This window comes from Chiloscyllium plagiosum, unplaced genomic scaffold, assembly GCF_037043375.1.
Source record: "Chiloscyllium plagiosum isolate Xiang-an unplaced genomic scaffold, Cpla_swu_hap1 HiC_scaffold_5, whole genome shotgun sequence".
NCBI lineage: Eukaryota > Metazoa > Chordata > Chondrichthyes > Orectolobiformes > Hemiscylliidae > Chiloscyllium > Chiloscyllium plagiosum.
Window position 1 is genome coordinate 133,067,957 of NW_028270143.1, and position 21,230 is coordinate 133,089,186.

Here is a 21,230-nt window from a genome sequence, read left to right on the forward strand (position 1 = left end):
GGGCTGAGGGGTGACCTTATAGAGGTTTACAAAATTATGAGGGGCATGGATAGGGTAAATAGACAAAGTCTTTTCCCTGGGGTCGGGGAGTCCAGAACTAGAGGGCATAGGTTTAGGGTGAGAGGGGAAAGATATAAAAGAGACCTAAGGGGCAACTTTTTCCACACAGAGGGTGGTACATGTATGGAATGAGCTGCCAGAGGAAGTGGTGGAGGCTGGTACAATTGCAACATTTAAGAGGCATTTGGATGGGGATATGAATAGGAAGGGTTGGGAGGGATATGGGCCGGGTGCTGGCAGGTGGGACTGGATTGGGTTGGGTTATCTGGTCGGTATGGACAGGTTGGACCGAAGGGTCTGTTTCAGTGCTGTACATCTCTATGACTCTAAGTGGTGACAGAATCGGTCCTAGTCAGCACGGATTCACTAAAGGAAAATCATGCTCGACAGATCTTCTGGAATGTTTTGAAGATGTGACCAGTCGAGTGAACCAGGGTGAATCAGCAGATGTTGTGTTTCTGAACTTTCAAAAGGCTTTTGACAAGGTCCCACACAAGAGTTTAGAAAGCAAAATTAAAGCTCCTGGTTTTGGAAGTAATGTATTGACATGGTTGGCAGACAGGAAGCAGAGAGTTGGAATAAACTGATCCTTTTCCGAGTGGGAGGCAGTGATGAGTGGGGTACTGCAGGGTTCAGTGCTGGGACTCCAGCTGTTCACAATATACATTATCCATTTGGATAAAGGAATTGAATGCAGTATCTCCACATTTGTAGATGACACTAAGCTGGGTGGCAGTGTGTGCTGGGAGGAGGATGCTAGGAGGCTGCAGGGTGACTTGGACAGACTGGCTGAGTGGGCTAATACAATATCATGTGAATAAATGTGAGGTTATTCACTTTGATCACAAAAGCAGGAAGGCAGATTATGATCTGAACGGTGACAGTTTAGGAAAAGGTGAGATACAGCGAGACCTGGGTGTCATGTGGAACAGTCGCTGAAGGTGGGGCATGCAGGTACAGCAGGCAGTGAGGAAAGCTAATGGCATGCTGGCGTTCATAGTGAGAGGATTTGAGTATCAGAGTAAGGATGTCTTGCTGCAGTTACACAGGGCCTTGGTGAGGCCACCCCTTGAGTATTGTGTGCAGTTTCAGTCTCCTAGTCTGAGGAAGGACATTCTTGCTACTGAGGGAGTTCACTGAGGGTTCACCAGACTGATTCCCAGGATGGCAGGATCGATGTACGAGGACAGACTGGATCGAGTGGGCTTGTACTCAATGGGATTTAGAAGATTGTGGGGGATTCTCATAGAAACATAACCTCCTGATGGGACTGGACTGGCTAGATGAGGGAAGAATGTTCCTGATGTTGGGAAAGTCCAGAATGTGGGGTAATCCATTCAGCACTGAGATAAGGAAGAATTTTTTCCAGAGTTGCGAACCTATGGAATTCTCTCCCACAGGAAGCTTTTAGGACCAGTTTGTTAGATATATTCAACAGGGAGCGGGACATGGTCCTTGGTGCTAAAGGGATTAAGGGGTATGGAGAAAGGATGGGAGTGGGATACCGAGATCACATGATCAGCTACGATCAATTGTGGGGCAGGCTCATAGGGCCGAATGGCCTACTCCTGCAGCTAGTTTCTAGGTTTCTGTGTTTGTAGAGACATAGATACTTTGCACGTGTTTTCACTAGTGTAAAGGAAGAGATAGTAGACAAACAGGAAAGAGACACAGGATGGTGACTCGATCATAATGTCACTGGACTAGTACTCCAAAGGCGAAGGCTTTGGGGACATGGGCTCAAATTTCATCACAGCAGGTGGTGGAACTAAAATTCAATTCATAAAGCTGGAATATAAAGCTAGTCATGGGTGACCATGTGTCCCCATACTCTTACCAGACTATAGAGCTGCTCTCTCATTAGAGAGACAGATGACTGATAGTGAATTAACCCGAGAACCACCATACCTCAGGCAAGAGGAGAGGTTGGGGGGGGGGGGGTCACTGATTGTTCTAAAAGCTCACTGGGTTCATTAATGTCAAGGCAAGAAATCTACCATCCTTACCTGGTCTGGCCTACATGTGACCCCAGATCCACAGCAATGCGCTGCCTCTTAACTGCCCCCCGAAATGGAACATGGAACTTGGGAGTGGGAGAAGGTCATTCGGGCCTTTGAGTCTACTGCCCCATTCAATAAGGTAGGTAGAAGGCTTGACTCCACTCTCCTGTCTGTCCCCATGAACCCTGGACGTGAGCAAGCCACTTTGAAGAGGAGCAGCTCGGGATGGGCATCAATCTTTCACGGGATGTGGGTGCCACCAGCAAGGCCAGTATTTATTGCCCTTGAGCGGAGTCAACCAGATTGCCAGATGGATGTGGAGTCACACGCTGACCTCGTCAGCAACACCCACACCCCATGAAAAAACAAATTTTTGAAAAGTTGAAATATATTAAATAAAAACCATGTTCTAAAAAATACTGAAGGGGCTGTTTTTCCTGGGGGTGTGGTGGGGAGTGTTGCGTATACAGCAGTGTCCTTCAGGAGCTGATGTTCTTTCTGATGATTGGGTTGTACGTACATGAAGTGGAATTTCAAAGTTGACAGATGACACCAAGCTGGGAAACATAAGTTTTCGAGGAGGGTAGTGGTGGCCTTTAGAAAGTCACAGCCAGACTTGGGGGAGCAAGCAGGTACATGTGCAGGGCAGATGTAATTTATTTGAAAGAAAAAGACTTAGTTATATCACACTTAGCACGTCCTCATACCATCCTAAAATGCTCTCCCAACGCTCTCCCAAAAGCCAAAGAAGAACTTTTTTGAAAGATCGTCATTGTTGTAATGCAGGAAATGCTGAAATCAATTTACACACAGTAAGCTTCCACACACTGCAACAGACTAATAATCAGACCTATGGCTGAATGAGGATAAATATTGACCAGGACACTAGGAAACAAAATGGGCAGTGTGATTGTTTCCATCCATCTGTTGGAACTTAATGGCTTAATTGAAAAGATGACATTTCTGACAGTGCAGTGCTCCTTCAGTACTGTCTGCAGTACCTAGACAGGTGACAATTATACAGTGACCCACCTTGGTAGGAAGGTGGGGAGGGGCAGTCTAAAGTAAATGGTACAATTTTAAAAAAGGTATGCAGGAACAGAGACCTCTTTGCGGTTGGGGAGGACCGGGGCTGCTAATAAAGTATTGTGCAACATGGGCAGATTTCAGCAAGATGGAAATACCAGCAGCTCGTAAAAAGAGGACAATATCCTTACCATCAGTTCAACTATTACTCAGAAACTAAGTCCAAACAATACTAAGCCAACAATTTGCAACTGCATTCCTTCAGTATTGCTCGGTCAAAATCCTGGAATGCCCTCCCTAAGGGCATTGCGTGTACGTACGGCACACAGACTACAGTAAGTCAAGAAAGCAGCTCACCTCCATCGTCTCAAGGGCAACAGTTTCTGGTACAGCCCACAATGCCCACATCCTGTGGATGAATTTTCAAAAAGTGATCAAAAACTTGATTAATGAAGCAGGTTTTAAGGAGCGCCTCAACAGAGGAGAGAGGTAGAGAGGTTTAAGGATCGAAATTTAAGAGTTTAAGGCCGGGTAACTGAAGGTATGGCTGCCAATGGTGAGGTGATTAAAACAGAGCATGTGCAAGAGGCCAGTGCAGATATCTCAGAGGGATTGGTGTAGCTTGCAGTGGAAAAGGATTTTTAATCAAAGACAGGAGTTTTAAAATAAAATAAAGAACTATGGATGCTGAAAATTTAAAACGAAAACAAATTGTTAGAGAAACGTGAACTCTGATTTCTCTTCACAATGCTGCTGAGGTCCTCCAATGATTTCTATTTTTGTTGAGGAATTTTAAAACTGAGTGAGCAAGAGGAGGGCAGTGAGCACAGGAGTACTGGATAGTTGGCACAAGTTAGGAAGCATGCTGAGTTTGGATGATCTGTGGCTGAACTGGTAGCACTCTTCCTGGAGTCACAAGGCTCTGGGTTCAGGTCCAGCACCAAACTCTAGGCAGACACACCAGCGCAGTGAAGATACTATCCTTCAGATCTGAAGTTAAATGGAGGCCCCATCAGCCTGTTGGAGTGGAAGTAAAAGCTCCCAGGGCACTATTTTGAAGAAGATTGAGGGAATGTCCTCAATGTCCTGGTCAATATTTCTCCCTTACTCAATGTTACCATTAAGACCATCAGAAATAGGACCAGGAGTAGGTTACCAGGCCCTTTGAGCCTGCTTCATCTTTGAATCAGATCACCCCGATCAGACATACCTCATCTTCACTTTCTTGCCTTTTCCCCTCACCTTCACTTCCCAATGATTCAGAAATCTATCAACGTTCAGCCTTAAATACACAGGTGGTTCTGCTATAACACGCGTTTTGTTAATGTGCACAAATGACAAATTGGGGGCTTAAAGTGTATGTTGGTTCCAGCCCCATTAGTTCAAATGGTAATGCTATCGTGCAATTTTCTCATAACACGGGGTTGTATGAAAACGAAACTACCGTGTTATAGAAGAGCCGACTCTGCCCCCACAGATCTCTGTGACAAGGAGTTCCAAAGACTTAACCTTCTGGGAGAAGAAATCCCTTCTCATCATCTCAATCTTAAATTGGTGCCCCTTTACTCTGAGACTATGCTCTCTGGTCCTGGACTTTCCCATGAGGGAGAACATCCACTCAGTATTCACTCGGTCAAACTCCTTAGGAATCCTGTGCGTTTCAATTCGATCATTTCTTGCCCTCTGTAGGAAGTTGCTATGTGCGGATTGGCTACTGTGTTTCCGATTTTACAATAGGAACGGCACTTCAAAAAGTATTTCATTGGCTGCAAACTTTGACTATGAGAGGTGCTACAGAAATGCAAATCGGTCTTCAATATGATTGAGCTAACGGAGGGTGGAAGATGGGAGACCAGCCAGGAGGATGCTAGAACAGCCAGGTCTACAAGGAAATAAAAAGAACCACACAGTGCACTCAGCTTCCTGCATCCAGAGAGAATAGCATATTCAACACCGGGATAGCTCCAATCCAGGCTGTTGTCATTTGAACTGAAACTTTCAAAGGAACAAACCACTCCTCAGTATTCAAATCTTTGTCATAATGGTGACCTCAGTAAACACACAAACATCAGGTAGGAATACAAGCTACTGACAATATTAGTTCAACCAAAATCTAACTACATAATGCACGCTATCACTAAACAACACCCTTAGGAAGGGAATTCCAGGATTCTGACCCAGCAACAATAAAAGAATAGCGACAGATTCCCAAATCAGGATGGTGAGGAGCTTGGAGGGGATCTTGCAGTGGGTGGTGTTCCCATGTGTCTGCTGCCCCTGTCCTTCTAGACGGAAGTGGTCGTGGGTTTGGAAGGTGCTGTCTGAGGATCTTTGGTGAGTTTCTGCAGTGCATCTTGTAGACAGTACACACTGCTGCTACTGAGCGTCGGTGGGGGAGGGAATAGATGTTTGTGGATGTGGTGCCAATTAAGCGGCTGCTTTGTCCTGGATGGTGTCAAGCTTCCCGAGTGTTGTCAGAGCTGCCCCCATCCAGGGCAAGTGGGGAGTATTCCATCACCCTCCTGACTTGTGCCTTATAGATGGTGGACAGACTTTGGGGGGGTCAGGAGGTGAGTTACTCGCTGCAGGATTCCCAGCCTCTGACCTGCTCTTGCAGCCACTCTGTTTATATGGTGAATCTAATAGAGTTTCTGGTCAATGGTAAACCCAAGGTTGCTGATACTGGGAGATTGAGTGATGGTAATACCAATGAATGCCAAGGGTGGTGTTTAGGTTATGGCTGTTTTAGAGACAGATCCTTCAGTACAATTGTCAATTCCAAGCAAGTTTCACAAACTAAACTAGCCGCATCTACTGACCCATCTAACACCCTTAGCTACCTGCAGAGACTCATTATTCGACACCCCACTCACAGTATATGTATGATCTTTTGATCACTCTGCACATAAATTCTGTATTCTTCCCTCTCACTTCGCCTGACGAAGGGACTATGCTCTGAAAGTTTCTGATCTCAAATAAACGTGTTGGACTCTAACCTGGTGTTGTGCGATTTCTGACTCTGCCCACCCCAGTCCAACATCTGACACTTCTCAGCCCATTGGCCCATCTGATCAAGATCCTGTTATAATCTGAGGTAACCTTCTTCACTGTCCACTACACCTCCAATTTTGGTGTCATCTACAAACTTACTAACTGTACCTTTTATGCTCACATCCAAATCATTTATGTGAATGATGTAAAGCAGTGGACCCAGCACCGATCCTTGTGGCACTCCACTGGTCACAGGCCTCCAGTCTGAAAAACAACCCTCCACCACCACCCTCTGTCTTCTACCTTTGAGCCAGTTCTTTATCCAAATGGCTAGTTCTTCCTGTATTCCATGAGATCTAACCTTGCTAACCAGTCTCCCATGGGGAACCTTGTCGAACACCTTACAGAAATCCATATAGATCACTTCTACCACTCTGCCTTCATCAATCCTCTTTGCTCCTTCTTCAAAAAAACTCAATCAAGTTGGTGAGAAATGATTTCCCACGCACAAAACCATGTTGACTATCCCGAATCAGTCCTTGCCTTTCCAAATACATGTACATCCTGTCCCTCAGGATTCCCTCCAACAACTGTCTAGATCTGCTTTGAACTGGTGACTGTATGTCACACTACAGCCAGTTTACTGTATATCGAAGTAACAGGAGACTGGAGATAACAGACAAGGCACAAGTTCTCTTTTCAATGCAAGAAAATATATTTTGTTGTTCTCGTCAAGCTCAGGGTTCTCTTCCCCACATGCGTACCTCATCCATGGCAGAGCAAGAGGTTAATCAACCGTCCAGATCTGGTGCTCAAAGACTGAATCCACTGGCTTTGCTGATCCAGCTACAATATCACAGAATCACAACAGTTACAGTACAGATGGAGGCTGTTTGAACAGACTTACCTGCATCAACAAACTGTAGAAGCAATTTACCAAGTGCCACTCCCTAAGCTTTCCTCCATAGCTCTGCACACTGTGCCTTTACCAGTAATAATGCGATTGCCCCCTCAAATACCTCAACTGAAGCCTCCCACACAGTCTCAGGCAGTGCATTCCAGATCCTAACCACTTGCTGTCTGAAAGTCTCTCTGCAGGTATTGTTGCTTCTTTAGCCAATCACCTTAAATCTGTGCACTCCCATTTCCAACACGGGAAACTCCCCGTTTATATTCTATCCATAAGGAAAACAGGATCAACTGAAAAACTTGCCTAGTTACTATCCAATCCTCTCAATTATCAGAAAAGCCACAGAACTAGTCATCAAGTGACACCTACTCAGTGATGTCGTTCAGATACTAGCAGAAGCATTCAGCTTCAGACTTTACGATTGCCTTAATTCAGGCCGGGGGAAAAAGAGATACAGTTCCCTCAACTGTAATTCAGGACAAGCTGCTGTCTGAGTTACCATCTGCTCATCAGGGGTGCTAGACGCTGAGCAGGCAGCAACGAAGGGAACTGCTGTCAATTCATGGGTTTGTAACAATTAAACTATATTCATGGGAGGCAATGGTGGTAAACATTTAGTCATGACACTTCTACATTTAAACACCACACTTCTAATGGGGGACTCGGACTCATTTCAGACCGAGCCCAGGATGCTGACACGGTGGTGATGGTAGGCCATGACCAAGATCCGACTGATGGTTTGTCATTGATTCTCTCACACAGTCATTTAGGGAGACAATTTCCACACAGTAGGGCTCCACAAACAGCAACCTGATAAACGAGTGGATTTCTTTGTGCTGCTGGATATGTGATAAGCACTTTTTCAATATCTAGGTGTAGCTTTATAAGCTAGATGCTACTAGGCAAGGTCAGACCAGTGAGAGCACGAACACTGGCAAACAACTTGGAAAGACAGCCTTGGAAAACTGACAGAGACACAGAGACTGCCTTTACACTATACCGTAAACATCTCTTAAAGTAGAATCTATAAAGATTAGCCTCCCACCTGGAAGGAGATGAGGACAATTCCAAACTAGCAGTACTCTGACGATCCAGCTTCCAGGAATGAGAGGTGAGCCAGTCCGTGCAGGTGCTCCCTGATCAATAGCACCACCATCCTCAGTTCACAAGCGTGCACTGTCAGCAGCGGCTGAGATAGACTAGGGCGTGGCACTATTTATCATTGATCAGACAAAGTTGTATGACTCAATGGAAAAGTCCCTTTACAAGGAAAAAGTCTGTATAAACACTTGATTGACAAGTTGTACCAATTGTAAAAGGCTAACTCATCAAACAAAAGGTGTCTATGTTAGATCTGAACTTATCTTTACAACAGCCAATCACCAACCCCATCACAAGGGTAGCTAGGGACGGGTAAGACATACTGCTTTGTGAAACATAAAATCCCTACTGTGTGGAAGCAGGTCACTCTGCCCATCCAGTCCACACTGACTCACCTCCCTACCTTATGCCTGTCAGAGGTGGATTGCGGGACGTTTTAATGGGCTGAGAAAGGAATTCTCTTGAGCTCATGACTTCTTCCAATCACCTTAAATGTGATGATTGCACAATACATAACATTATTTGCAATTTCTCTGATATAGGTTGAAGCAGTCCATGTCCAAGATCTGTACAATATCCAGTTTTGGGCAGGAAGGTGACAAATAACATTTTGCCCATACAAATGCCAGGCAAAGACCTTTTTTTTAAAATATAAAAGAGCAGGTCAACTGTGATAACTCACCTCCTGACTCCCCAAAGTCTGTCCACCATCTACAAAGCACAAGTCAGGAGTGTGATGGAATACTCCCAACTTGTCTGGATGGGTTCAGCCCCAACAACACTCTAAGGTCTAAACTATTCAGGAACAAGCAGCCCTCTTGATTGGCACCGTCCCTGTCCACCAACTTCCATATTCACTCCCTCCACGACCAATGCTCAGCAGCAGGGAATACCATCTACAAGGTACACTACAGAAACTCAGAGGCTCATTAGACAGCACCTTCCAAACCCACGACCACTTAGAGTCATAGTCATCAGATGGGCCAATGGGCTGAGACGTGGCAGATGGAGTTTAATTCAGATAAATGTGAGGTGCTGCATTTTGGAAAAGCAAATTTTAGCAGGACTTATACACTTAATGGTAAGGTCTCAGGGTGTGTTGCTGAACAAAGAGACCTTGGAATACAGGTTCATAGCTCCTTTAAAAGTAGGGTTGTGGGTAGATAAGGTGGTGAAGAAGGCGTTTGGTATGCTTTCCTTTATTGGTTAGAGTATTGAGTACAGGAGTTGGGAGGTCATGTTGTGGTTGTGCAGGACATTGGTTAGGCCACTGTTGGAATATTGCGTGCAATTCTGGTCTCCTTCCTATCGGAAAGATGTTGTGAAACCTGAAAGGCTTCAGCAAAGATTTACAAGGATGTTGCCAGGGTTGGAGGATTTGAGCTATAGGGAGAGGCTGAACAGGCTGGGGCTGTTTTCCCTGGAGCGCCTGGACTGAGGGGTGATCTTATAGAGGTTTAGGGGCATGGGGTCTTTTCCCTGGGGTCGGGGAGTCCAGAACTAGAGGGCATAGGTTTAAGGTGAGAGGGGAAAGATATAAGAGAGACCAAAGGGGTAATCTTTTCACACAGAGGGTGGTACTTAAGTCTAGAAAGACAAGCAGATATATCAGGGTACCACCAACTGCAAGTTCCCCTCCTAACCACTCATCACCCTGACTTGGCAATATGTTACTCTTTCTTCACTGTCGCTGAGTCACATTCCTCAGATTCCCTCCTTAAGGGCATCGTGTGACTGCAGCGGTTCAGAAGGCAGCTCACCCCCAACTTCTCAAGGGGGTGACTAGGGATTAAATAGATGTTGGCCCAGCCAATGACACCCAAGTCTCATCAATCATTGAAGCCAAATGGAGGGCTTGAAGGGGATATTTGATGCTTACTTGATGGAGAAAGGCATGTGTGGAATGTAAACCCCCACATAAACCAGGTGGACTGGATTGTTGTTTTAGTTCATTCAGGGGATGTGATCAAGGCCACCGTGGGGTGGATGGTGGCTCAGCGGTTAGCACTGCTGCCTCACAGTGCCAGGGACCCAGGTTCAATTCCCACCTCGGGCAACTGTCTGTGTGGAGTTTGCACATTCTCCCCATGTCTGTGTGGGTTTCCTCCCACAATCTAGAGATGTCCAGGTCAGGTGGATTGGCCATGGGAAAGGCAGAGCTCAAGAGAATTCCTTTCTCAGCCCATTAAAACGTCCCGCAATCCACCTCTACAGGCATAAGGTAGGGAGGTGAGTCAGTGTGGACTGGATGGGCAGAGTGACCTGCTTCCACACAGTAGGGATTTTATGTTTCACAAAGCAGTATGTCTTACCCGTCCCTAGCTACCCTTGTGATGGGGTTGGTGATTGGCTGTTGTAAAGATAAGTTCAGATCTAACATAGACACCTTTTGTTTGATGAGTTGTTGTTGGGGCTGAACCCATCCAGACAAGTTGGGAGTATTCCATCACACTCCTGACTTGTGCTTTGTAGATGGTGGACAGACTTTGGGGAGTCAGGAGGTGAGTTATCACAGTTGACCTGCTCTTTTATATTTTAAAAAAAAAGGTCTTTGCCTGGCATTTGTATGGGCAAAATGTTATTTGTCACCTTCCTGCCCAAAACTGGATATTGTACAGATCTTGGACATGGACTGCTTCAACCTATATCAGAGAAATTGCAAATAATGTTATGTATTGTGCAATCATCACATTTAAGGTGATTGGAAGAAGTCATGAGCTCAAGAGAATTCCTTTCTCAGCCCATTAAAACGTCCCGCAATCCACCTCTGACACCAGCATGGTAAAGTGGTGTCACCCCCTGCCCGGACGGAATTTCACATTGGCCCCAAGGTCCCGTACTTCCCGCGGGAGCCTGTGCCCCACAACCTGAGCCGCCTCCGGAATTTTAATTTTATCTCTTTTACGGACGTAAAAAGGCGGGCTCTGTATCGACTGCTGCTGCACACCGTCCACCTCTTCTCCCTCATCCACCGTCCGGACACGCCTTGGCGTGCCCATTTGCCACCGGGCGGTGGGGATCCCCAGTGGAGGGCTCTCTACGCGGGGGTCCTCCCCCTTTCTCTCGGGGATCTGGGGTGGAGGGTGCTGCACGCAGCAGTCCCCTGCAACCGCAGATTACGGTGGTTCACGGACTCCCAGCCCAACTGCTTGTTCTGTGGCGCTGTGGAGTCCATGGACCACGTGTATATTGGGTGTGGGCGTTTGCACTCCCTTTTTGATTTCCTTAAAAACCTTCTCCTCTGTTTTTGGCTGCACTTCAGTCCCACGCTCCTGATCTTCGGGCACCCGGTACAGAGGAGGGAGGTCAGGTCTGAAGACCTCCTCGTGGGTCTGCTCCTGGGCCTGGCCAAACTGGCCATTAACAGGTCGAGGCAGCGGGCCGTGGAGGGGGTCGTTAGGGCCGACTGCCTGCCCCTCTTCCGCGGCTACGTTAGGGCCCGGGTGTCCTTGGAGAAGGAGCACGCGGTGTCCACTGACACCCTGGAGTTGTTCAGGGAGAGGTGGGCGCCGCAGGGAGTGGAGTGCATTAGTTCCCCCTCCAACTCTATTTTGATTTAGTCCCTGCCCTCCCCTTCATTGTTTGATCACACAGCAGTGCCCTTTGATGTGAAGGGCATCGCTTGTCACTGGCCACTCGGGTGTTTCCTTTCTTCCTGGTGGTGGAAATTGAATAAAGTTTTGTACACCTTGTGTCTCTCACTGTGTCTCACACCTGCACACACAACAGGGGAGCTGGTGGAAAAATAAGCACAAACGCAGTTAGGCGGTAGTGTGGGGGGTAATAAAAAAGTGGTGTCACACACCGCAGGGAATGCACAGTAGAGGCTGGCTTTGCCATGGGCACCCACATCTTTGGAGTTTGTTCTTTTTAAAAAACATTCACTCATTCACAGGATGAAAGCAAAACAAACCCTCAATTCCTTTTCTTGCAGCTTTCCTGAAGTTTTCAGACAGACATTGGATCTTGTTTGATTGTGAAATTACAAGAAACACTTTGCTCTGAGTTTATGACTGCCAAAAGTACAATAACTTTCCCAGCTCAGATAAACATCAGCAAAACACAGCAGCAGGGATCTGAATGTGAGCCAAGGATTCACGTGTAATCTAACACAGTAACCTAGAAAATTCCATTGCCATTAACAGAAAGTTGAGCTTACAGTTGCAAAGCTGCTCTGCAGTGCCTGGCTGTATGCCTTCACAGCACTGAACGTGCCCTAGGCTACTGTTACACTAAGGAACATAAGGAGCTGCTCCAACTAATGAGCATGGCAATGTACTGGGCACTTTTGCTGCTTTGGGTAATCCAGAGAGGGCAGGAGTCCAATAACAGCATAAAAATTTGAAAAAAGCCTGGAATTGAAAAGCTAATCTCAGGAGCAGAACGAGGTCATTCAGCCCATCGATTCTGCACCACCATTCCATCATGGCTGATATGTTTCTCAACCTCGTTCTCCTGCCTTCTCCCTGTAACCCTTGATCCCCTCACTAATCAAGTACCTACCGATCTCGGTCTTAAATATACTCAGTAACTTGGTCTCCACAGCCTTCTGTGGCAACGAGTTCCACGGATCGACCATCCTCTGGACAGAGAAATCCCTCATCAAGTTTCTAAATGGTCTTCCCTTCACTCGGAGGGCTATGCCCTTGGGTCCTCATCTCTGCTGTGAGTGAAAACATTTTCTCCATGTCAACCCTATCCAGGCCTCTTAGCATTCATCAAGTCCACATCAACCCTCCAAACACACCCCTCATATACCCTGTAACCCTGTATATAGAAGATGTAGAAGCTCTACAGTGTGGAAACAGGCCCTTTGGTCCAACAAGTCCACACTGACCCTCTGAAGAGTAACCCACCCAGACACATTCCCCTACCCTATTATCTTACATTTACCCCTGATTAATGCACCTAACATCCCTGAACACTATGGGCAATTTAGCATGGTAAATTCACCTAACCTGCACATCTTTGGACTGTGGGAGGAAACCGGAGCACTTGCAGACACGGGGAGAATGTGCAAACTCCACACAGACAGTCACCCAAGGCTGCAATCGAACTTGGGACCCTGGTGTTGTGAGGCAGCAGTGCTAACCAGTGAGCCACCGTGCTGCCCTTTTGTAAGTTTCAATCAGACCTTGCCTCATCCTTCTGAACTCCATTGAGTACAGACCCAGGTTCCTCAACCACTCCTCATATGACAGGCCCTTCACCCCCAGCATCACTCGTGTGAACTTCCTCTGGATTCTTGTAACTCCAGCACATCTTTCCTGGAGGCCGGAAGAATATAGCAAGCCAGGCAGTATCAGGTGGTGGACAAGACAACCTTTCCAGTATAACCCTTCTTTGTTGACTTCTCCACCTGATGCTGCCAGGCTTGCTGTGTTCTTCCAGGTTCCTGCTGGTCTAGTTTGGATTCCAGCATCTGCTGTTTTGTCTCAAACAGATGTTAGATCGGCCTTCCTGAGGGTGAACCCACAGAGAGGGACAGGCCCAGATGGAGACCCTGGCCGTACACTCAGGTCCTGCATGGACCAGCCGGTGGGAGTATTCACTGACATCTTTAACCTCTTCTTCCTCTGATCTGACATTCCCACCTGCCTCAAGGAAACGACCATCATCCCAGTGCCAAAGAAAAAAACATGCAACGTGCCTGGTGGTTCTCACCTCCATCATTATGTGACTATGAAGTGCTTTGAGAGTTTGGTCATGGCTCACATCATCTCCAGCCTCCCAACCTGCGTTGATCCTTTGCAATTCACTTACCGTTGCAACAGGTCCACAGCAGATGCCATCTCCCTGACCCTATACTCATATCAGGACAACAAGGACACCTACATCATGCTCCTGTTTAGTGACTACAGCTCCACCTTCAAAACCATCATTCCAAACAAACTCATCCCCAAACTGAGACCTCGGTCTCAGCTCCCCCCTTCTGGAAATGGATCCTGACCCATAGTCCGCCATCAGTGAGGATAGGGGACAACACCTCCTCCATGGTAATCCTCAACAGCGGTGCCCCAGAGAGTATGTACTCAGCCCCCTGCTATACACCTGATGCACACATAACCACGTGGTCAAATCCCACACCGACTCCATTTACAAGCTTGCTGACGATGCTACTGCCGTGGGTCAGATCAGAAACACCAATGACACGGAGTACAGGGAGGAGGTGGAGTGATTAGCAGCATCGTGTAAAGATAAAAACTCTCTCCATCAATGTCAGCAAAAGGAAGGAGCTGGTCACTGAGTTCAGGAAGTGGAGTAGAGGGCACGTCCCTGTCTGGATCAATGGGGCTGAGGTGGAGATGGTCGTGAGTATCAAGTTCCTGGGAGTGACCATCACCAACAGCCTGCCCTGGCCCACCCTCTTAGCCTGCTTGGCACACGCTCCTCATTCCTGAAGAAGGGCTCATGCCTGAAACGTCGATTCTCCTGCTCCTTGGATGCTGCCTGACCTGCTGTGCTTTTCCAGCAACACATTTTCAGCACCACCCACATTGATACTATTGTCAAGAAAGCACAACACCTCTACTCCCTTAGGAGGCTGAGGAAATTCGACATTTCCACAGGGGCTCTGACCCCTTTTTAACAGATGCACCATAGAAAGGATCCATACCAGATGAATCACAGAACGGTATGGCAACTTCCCAAGACCACGACAAACCAGAGAGGTGTGAACCCAGCCCAGTCCATCAGGATAACCAGCTTTCCATCCGTTGCCTCAGCCTATACTTCCCACTGCCGAGGGAAAGCAGCCATCATCATAGACCCTCCCACCCTGGTTATAATCTCTTCCGTCAGGCAGCACATGCAAACGTTTGAATACACATACGAATAGATTCAAACAGCTTCTTCCCCACTGGTAGCAGGCTTAGGAATGGACCTCTAACGTTAATGTTGATCTCTCTCTGCACCTTCTCAGTGTCACACTGTACCCTGCACTCTGTTCTGTTACCCTGATGCACTTGCATAGTACAGTCTGCCTATAAAGCATGTAAGACAACAATTTTCACTGCACTTCAGCACGTGACAGTAATAAATAAATAAAAACTGCTTACAATATCCCAAAAGCCCTACTGCACATCCCTGCTCTTGTATTCTAGCCCTCTTGAAGTGAATGATAACATTACCATGCTTCACCTTCCCTCTTCATTTGTTTCTTTCTCTTTGTATAAATTTGTGTGATGTTTCCCAAATTACCCAGGGAGGGAGTCAGAAACCTGATCGACCTATTAGCCTGACCTTGGACATTGGTAAGATTTTAAGAGTCCATTATTAAGGATGAGATTGCAGAGTACCCATGAGTGCTTGGTAAAATAGGGCTGCGTTAGCACAGCTTCAACAGGGGGAGGTCATGCCTGACAAATCTGTTAGAATTCTTTCAGGGGGTAACGAGCAAGTTAGACAAAGGAGAGCCTGTGAATTTTGGATCTTTTTGGGTTTCCAGAAGGCCTTTGACAAGTGAGGCACAGGGGGCCACTAAAGATAAGAGCCTGTGATGCTAGGGGTAAGGTACTGGCTTGGACAGAGAATTGGCTTACTGGCAGAAGGCAGAGAGTGGGGATAAAAGGGTTCTTTTTCAGGATGGCAGCCAGTCTCCACGGGAGTTCCAAAGGGGTCAGTGCTGGGACCACAACTATTCACATTACACATTAGTCCGGATGAAGGAACCGATGGGATTGTTGCTAAGTGCACAAAATGACAAACAACAGGTGTTGAGGAAACAGAAGACTACAGAAGGACTTGGACTGATGAGGAGAGTAGACAGAGGAGGGCGGCATGGTGGCTTAGCGGTTAGTGCTGCTGCCTCACAGCGCCAGGGACCTGGGTTCGATTCCTGCCTCGGGTGACCACGTGGAATTTGCACATTCTCCTTGTGTCTGTGTGGGTTTCCTCCAACTATCCAAAGATGTGCAGGTCAGGTGGATTGGCCATGCTAAATTGCCCATGGTGTAAGGTGCATTAGTCAGAAGGAAATATATGGAAGGGTAATGGGTCTGGGTGGGTCCTCATTTGGAGGTCTGTGTGGATGTGTTGGGCCTGTTTCCATACGGTAGGGTATCAGAAGTGGCAGATGGAATACAAACGTGGGAGAATGTAAGGTTATGTACTTTGCTAGGAAGAATAGCGGCATAGAATATTATCTAAATGGGGAAAGGGCTTTGGCACTCTGAAGCCACAAAGGGAGTTGGGAGCCAGAGTTCAGGATTCTCTTAAGATTAAGATGTAGGTTCAGTAAGCAGAAAGACAAATGTAATGTTTGCTGGGCAGTAATATAAGAGCAGACATGTGCCGGTCAGAGCGCATTTGGAATATTATGGGCAGTGTCAGGCCCAGTATCCAAGGAAAACATGCTGGCATTTGAAGGGCTCCAGAGGAGGTTTACAAAAATGATCCTGGGGATGAAGGGCTTGTTATATATGAGCAGCTGTTGAGGACTCCGGGATTGAACTCAATGGAGTTTAGAAGGATATGGGGGAGGTGGTGGGCCGTGGGATTGGACTGAGGTGTACAGAATACTGAGGGGAGTGGATGGGTAGAAGATGTTTCCACTATTAGGAGAGACGAGGACCTGAGGGCAAAGCCTCAGAGTGAAGGGACAACCCTTTAGAATGGAGATGAGGGGGAATTTCTTCAGTCAGAGGGTGGGGAATCTGTGGAACTCCTTGCCGCAGAGGGCTGTGGAAGCCTGGTTATTGAGTGTATTTAAGACAGAGATAGATAGGTCCCTGATTGCCATGAATGCTGCATCCCTAACTTTTGAACTTTTATTTTGGCTCTTGATTCATTGATGATGGGGAGATTTGTGGCAGCTTCCTCCTTCGACAAGTTGTTTACTTGTCCATTATTATAAAAAGGACTGGATGCTGCAGGATTTGAGCTTTCATCCAATCCCACTGGATGTAGTCCAGTTTGGGAGCTTCACCAGGTTGACACCCCATCTTCAGGTTTGCTTGGTGTTGCTCCTGGCATATCCTCCTGCACTCCCTATCGAATCTTGCCATTCAAGAAAATAATGGGTGATCTGGTGTGGTCTAACTCCACTTTCTTGCCCTTCAACCATAACCCTAGGCTCCTGATCTGTCGAGAATCTTGCTAACTCAGCCTTGAGTTGGGGGGGGGGGGGGGGGGGGGGGGAGGAGGACAGAGAGGGGGGGGGGGGGGGAGGACAGAGGGGGGGGGGGGGGGAGGACAGAGGGGGGGGGGGGGAGGAGGACAGAGAGGGGGGGGGAGGAGGACAGAGAGGGGGGGGGGGGAGGACAGAGAGGGGGGGGGGGAGGACAGAGAGGGGGGGGAAAACAGAGAGGGGGGGGGAAAACAGAGAGGGGGGGGGAAAACAGAGAGGGGGGGGGAAAACAGAGAGGGGGGGGGAAACAGAGAGGGGGGGGGAAACAGAGAGGGGGGGGGAAACAGAGAGGGGGGGGGAAACAGAGAGGGGGGGGGAAACAGAGAGGGGGGGGGAAACAGAGAGGGGGGGGGGGAAACAGAGAGGGGGGGGGGAAACAGAGAGGGGGGGGGGAAACAGAGAGGGGGGGGGGAAACAGAGAGGGGGGGGAAACAGAGAGGGGGGGGGGAAACAGAGAGGGGGGGGGAAACAGAGAGGGGGGGGGGAAACAGAGAGGGGGGGGGGGAAACAGAGAGGGGGGGGGAACAGAGAGGGGGGGGGAAAACAGAGAGGGGGGGGAAAACAGAGAGGGGGGGGGAAAACAGAGAGGGGGGGGGAAAACAGAGAGGGGGGGGGGAAACAGAGAGGGGGGGGAAAACAGAGAGGGGGGGGGGAAACAGAGAGGGGGGGGGAAAACAGAGAGGGGGGGGGAAAACAGAGAGGGGGGGGGAAAACAGAGAGGGGGGGGAAAACAGAGGGGGGGGGGGAGGACAGAGGGGGGGGGGGGGGAGGACAGAGGGGGGGGGGGAGGACAGAGGGGGGGGGGGAGGACAGAGGGGGGGGGGGGGAGGACAGAGGGGGGGGGGGAGGACAGAGGGGGGGGGGAGGACAGAGGGGGGGGGAGGGAGGACAGAGGGGGGGGGAGGGAGGACAGAGGGGGGGGGGAGGGAGGACAGAGGGGGGGGGGAGGGAGGACAGGGGGGGGGGGGGGGAGGACAGGGGGGGGGGGGGGGAGGACAGAGGGGGGGGGGGAGGACAGAGGGGGGGGGGGAGGACAGAGGGGGGGGGGGGAGGACAGAGGGGGGGGGGGAGGACAGAGGGGGGGGGGGAGGACAGAGGGGGGGGGAGGACAGAGGGGGGGGGGGGAGGACAGAGGGGGGGGGGGGGGAGGACAGGGGGGGGGGGGGAGGACAGAGGGGGGGGGGGGAGGACAGGGGGGGGGGGGGAGGACAGGGGGGGGGGGGGAGGACAGGGGGGGGGGGAGGACAGAGGGGGGGGGAGGACAGAGGGGGGGGGGGAGACAGAAGGGGGGGGGAGACAGAAGGGGGGGGGGGGAGGACGGGGGGGGGGGGGAGGACAGAGGGGGGGGGGAAACAGAGAGGGGGGGGGAAACAGAGAGGGGGGGGAAACAGAGAGGGGGGGGGAAACAGAGAGGGGGGGGGGGAAACAGAGAGGGGGGGGGGGAAACAGAGAGGGGGGGGGGAAACAGAGAGGGGGGGGGAAACAGAGAGGGGGGGGGAAACAGAGAGGGGGGGGGAAACAGAGAGGGGGGGGGAAACAGAGAGGGGGGGGGAAACAGAGAGGGGGGGGGGAAACAGAGAGGGGGGGGGGAAAACAGAGAGGGGGGGGGGAAACAGAGAGGGGGGGGGGAGGACAGGGGGGGGGGGGGAGGACAGAGGGGGGGGGGGGGAGGACAGAGGGGGGGGGGGAGGACAGAGGGGGGGGGGAGGACAGAGGGGGGGGGGGAGGACAGAGGGGGGGGGGGAGGACAGAGGGGGGGGGGGAGGACAGAGGGGGGGGGGGGAGGACAGAGGGGGGGGGGAGGACAGAGGGGGGGGGGGAGGACAGAGGGGGGGGGGAGGGAGGACAGAGGGGGGGGGGGGGAGGACAGAGGGGGGGGGGGGGAGGACAGAGGGGGGGGGGGGAGGACAGAGGGGGGGGGGGGGGAGGACAGAGGGGGGGGGGGGGAGGACAGAGGGGGGGGGGAGGACAGAGGGGGGGGGGGGGGAGGACAGAGGGGGGGGGGGAGGACAGAGGGGGGGGGGGAGGACAGAGGGGGGGGGGGAGGACAGAGGGGGGGGGGAGGACAGGGGGGGGGGAGGACAGGGGGGGGGGGGGGGGAGGACAGGGGGGGGGGGGGGGAGGACAGAGGGGGGGGGGAGGACAGGGGGGGGGGGGGGGAGGACAGGGGGGGGGGGGGAGGACAGAGGGGGGGGGGGAGGACAGAGGGGGGGGGGAGGACAGAGGGGGGGGGGGAGACAGAAGGGGGGGGGGGACAGAGGGGGGGGGGGGGAGGACAGGGGGGGGGAGGACAGAGGGGGGGGGGAAACAGAGAGGGGGGGGGAAAACAGAGAGGGGGGGGAAACAGAGAGGGGGGGGGAAACAGAGAGGGGGGGGGAAACAGAGAGGGGGGGGGAAACAGAGAGGGGGGGGGGAAACAGAGAGGGGGGGGGAAACAGAGAGGGGGGGGGAAAACAGAGAGGGGGGGGGAAAACAGAGAGGGGGGGGAAAACAGAGAGGGGGGGGAAACAGAGAGGGGGGGGGAAACAGAGAGGGGGGGGGAAACAGAGAGGGGGGGGAAACAGAGAGGGGGGGGAAACAGAGAGGGGGGGGAAACAGAGAGGGGGGGGAAACAGAGAGGGGGGGGGGAAACAGAGAGGGGGGGGGAAACAGAGAGGGGGGGGAAAACAGAGAGGGGGGGGAAAACAGAGAGGGGGGGGAACAGAGAGGGGGGGGGAACAGAGAGGGGGGGGAAAACAGAGAGGGGGGGGAACAGAGAGGGGGGGGGAACAGAGAGGGGGGGGAACAGAGAGGGGGGGGAACAGAGAGGGGGGGGGAACAGAGAGGGGGGGGGGAACAGAGAGGGGGGGGAACAGAGAGGGGGGGGGAACAGAGAGGGGGGGGGAAATAGTGGGGGAGGTGGGGAGCCCGGGGATCATGCTTCAGAGCCCGATATAATGGCAAAGCCTCTCCCCTCCCTGAGAGAGAGAAAAAACCCCGGGGGAAGGAGCCACCTGCTGTAGACCCGGCCCCCCGGCCCCGGTACTCACAGCTCTCCACTCAGGCCGCTGTCAGTCCCCGGTCTCACGCAGCGCCGGTCGCGGGAGGATGACACAGAGCGCGGGCTCCATACACGGGGCCTAGGCCTCAGGCTTCGCCGACTCCCGTTTCCACGGCAACCGCCGCCATCTTGGTAACCCCGCCCCCTCCCGCTGTTTGTTTTACCCCAACCTCGGAAAACTCAAATATTATTTTAAACAGTCCCTTTCTCCCCGCTTCTCACTACAAAAAAACACAGAGTGAACTGTGTGTGGGCGATTAAAACCCTTAGTTTTATTGAGCCGGTGGTCACCTCTGACCCCCAGCGGCGTCACCTAGCAACATGTCACGGCCCTCTCCAAATCAGGAGAGATATTTACTGTCAATCATTGTTTTATTTTATAAAATGTTTTATCTGGTGCAGCATTCTAGTGATTATTTATTTTGTTTGATTTTAGTGGTCTAGCAGGTGAGGTCACGGAGTCTGGTTGTTATGGGGGCCGTCGTCATGGCGGTCTCCATAGTAACTGGAGCCGATGGTGACGGCGGGGGGTGAAGGCAGGGTCAGCCCTTAAAGGGGCTCTTCAAGCGCCTTGCTGTCGGCGGACGAAAAATAAAAGGAGGATGGGGCATGGAATGGAAAATGTGAAGATTTAGGGAAGGAGGAAGCCCCCTCCACACAAACCTGGGAGGGGCTGGAAAGTCTCCCTAGGAGCAGACGTGTCCATTAGACTGTAAAATGTAAGGAGTAGGCCATTCAGCCCATCCAGCCTGCTGACCCTTTGAGTTTGTCTCTTTGTTGGCTACGTAGAGCAGTTGATCTTCCGTAATTACACCGGCACCACTCCCCACCTCTTCCTCCGCTACATTGTTGACTGCATTTGCATCACCTCGTGCTCCCGCGAGGAGGTTGAGCAATTCATCAACTTCACCAACACATTCCACCCTGACCTTAAATTTACCTGGACCATCTCTGACACCTCCCTCCCCTCCCTGG

The 21,230-nt window shown here is 50.9% G+C and overlaps 1 protein-coding gene across 5 annotated transcripts in view; it reads right to left on the reverse strand.

Moving 5' to 3' along the window:
• Positions 1–20,337, reverse strand: part of ppp1r16a (protein phosphatase 1, regulatory subunit 16A) — an 85,678-nt gene extending 65,341 nt beyond the window's left edge. For 2 of the 5 annotated variants that reach the window (XM_087987690.1, XM_087987689.1), the window contains exon 1: positions 20,245–20,337. The gene's annotated coding sequence lies outside the window, so the exon portion shown is untranslated. Of the gene's footprint in view, positions 1–8,032; positions 8,114–20,244 lie in introns of those variants that run through there. The other 3 variants (XM_087987694.1, XM_087987691.1, XM_087987692.1) reach the window with 3 other exon arrangements.
• Between the last annotated feature and the right edge of the window lie 893 nt (positions 20,338–21,230).